Source organism: Myotis davidii, unplaced genomic scaffold, assembly GCF_000327345.1.
Source record: "Myotis davidii unplaced genomic scaffold, ASM32734v1 scaffold130, whole genome shotgun sequence".
Classification (NCBI taxonomy): domain Eukaryota; kingdom Metazoa; phylum Chordata; class Mammalia; order Chiroptera; family Vespertilionidae; genus Myotis; species Myotis davidii.
This window is the reverse complement of record NW_006285040.1, coordinates 1,427,940-1,429,964: the sequence shown is the minus strand read 5'-3', so window position 1 is coordinate 1,429,964 and position 2,025 is coordinate 1,427,940. Positions and strand designations below refer to the sequence as shown.

The 2,025-nt window shown below is 43.0% G+C and overlaps 1 long non-coding RNA gene across 1 annotated transcript in view; it reads left to right on the top strand.

Annotated features, from left to right (window-relative positions):
- Positions 1-39: 39 nt before the first annotated feature.
- The window catches only part of LOC102769360, an 11,985-nt gene continuing 9,999 nt past the window's right edge, over positions 40-2,025 (top strand). The window contains exon 1 of the long non-coding RNA XR_435239.2: positions 40-287. This is a non-coding gene — a long non-coding RNA (uncharacterized LOC102769360). The remainder of the gene's footprint in view (positions 288-2,025) is intronic.

Genomic DNA, 2,025 nt, shown 5'->3' with positions numbered 1-2,025 from the left:
CCTCCGAAGTTTACGCCCCATGGTCCCGCCCCTCAGCGGAGAAGGAACGAGCCCATTGGTCAATGTCCAGTGCGACCTTTCACCTAGAACCAGACTGGGAAGTGTGGCTTGTCCTAGGGAAGTGTGAGGTTAGCTTGGCGTCGCTGGGGCAGGTAAAGGAATGCCCTCTGAAAACGCCGCAGGTAGCAAAGCCCAGTGAACCGTCCTTAATTTCACTTCTTTAATAGCGAAAATAAGATGGAATTCAGCCTTTTCCGCCTTAGCCTGGCCCTTGAAGAATTTGCTGGGTGAGTGTTGCAGCAGCTGATGTACGTGATAGCTAAAGGCCACGCCAGGAGATGTTGCACTGACTGAAAATTGGATTCACTCTTGACTGATTCATGCAAACTTCTTGCTCTAGAAAGGCAGGAACCTGTGTCCTGTATCTTGTACTTGGTATTTCTCCCGGTATCAAGCGTACAATAGACACCAAGTTTTTGTTAAATGAGGTTTTGAGTTTTCCAAGGCCCCTAAGATCAGGAGGCAATAGAGGGTTGAGATTTTATGGATGGGAGGGCAGGGGGTGCGGGGCGGGGGGCAGCGAAAGTAAAAGTAAACTACCTTGCCCAAGTTTTTACAGCTCCTGGGTAACAGCAGTAGAGCCCGCAGTTTTTTAAAAGCCAAAATGAAGTCCGCCTTACAACGAAAGCGGAAATTCTACTTGCCCAAAATGATACTGCTTCTTTTAATTTATTAATACTTTACGTTACTTCCACCAATAAAGTAGATTTACCACTAACAGTAATAGAGCAATATTGTATTTCTTAAAGTGTTTTATTTCACTATTCGGTTTTCAGTAATGTAAAGTCAAGTTTATGAATAGAATAGAGGGCTATTTTCAAGTATCTTGTACTCTCTTCCCCTGCAAACAGCAGCCATCGTTTCTTTTGGACTACTTCTGTAAGGGAGGGATAAGAAAAGGCTGAAACATGCACGGGTGATGGATGCAGGATAGGGGAAAGAACTGGCACTTATGCCAGCTGGAATTGGAAGATCATCAAAACCCAAAGACTGTAGAAAAGGAGACGAATCAAAAAAATATATATATTGAGTGTAGATTTAGATTGGAAAACCAAGTCTTTAACTACTAAAATTAAATTCTCACGTGTGATAACCTTTACACTCTCATTTCTGGTTTCAAGATGTGAAATGTTCCCTTAAGTGCAGTAATGGTCCCTTTGGACTCCCAGTCTCACGTGTGATAACCTTTACACTCTCATTTCTAGTTTCAAGATGTGAAATGTTCCCTTAAGTCACTTACTAGTACTGGTCCCTTTGGACTCCCAATAATGAGGTATGTGAAGGCAGGTGAGTCCTGACAAACCTGCTTACATTTGACTTAACACCTCATGACAAATCATTGGTTCTACCCTTGAAAGTATTCAAAATGCAACCATTTATCACTTCTGCGCTGGTTCAGGTCCCATCATCTCTTGCCTAGGATTTTACCGTAGGATCATAAGTGCTCCCTTGCTCCATCCTTGTTTCTGTATAACCTATTTCCCAGAGGTTGATCAGAATCAAAGAACCGAATTGGGAGAGAGAGAAAAAAGAGTTGTTTCCCCGTATGGAAAGCAAGAAATTCACCCAAAATCCAGTTTTATAAAGCCTAACTTTAAAAGCCTGGGGAAATGTATTACCCATCCAGCTGGCTGCTACTTTATGTGAGGTTACTAAGCTGAGACAGACGCTGGTATAAGAATAAAGACCATCAGTGACCCAACCTCTGGGAAATGCCAAGATATCAAGTTGGGGAGCAAAAGTCCTTTAAGGGATACAACCAATTTATCAGTGCAGGAATGTGGTTGTTATTTACTTGCTGGCTATCAACAGAGGGATGTTCTCATCTTCTAGAGGGTACTTGTAGGGAAGGCAAACTGTTATCTTTATTAAACCTTGAACCGCATCCAGCATGGCCAGGGGTGAACCTGAGGAGGGGTGGTGAAGGATTAAAGACGACAGAGTAAGAATACAGTTGGGGTTAGG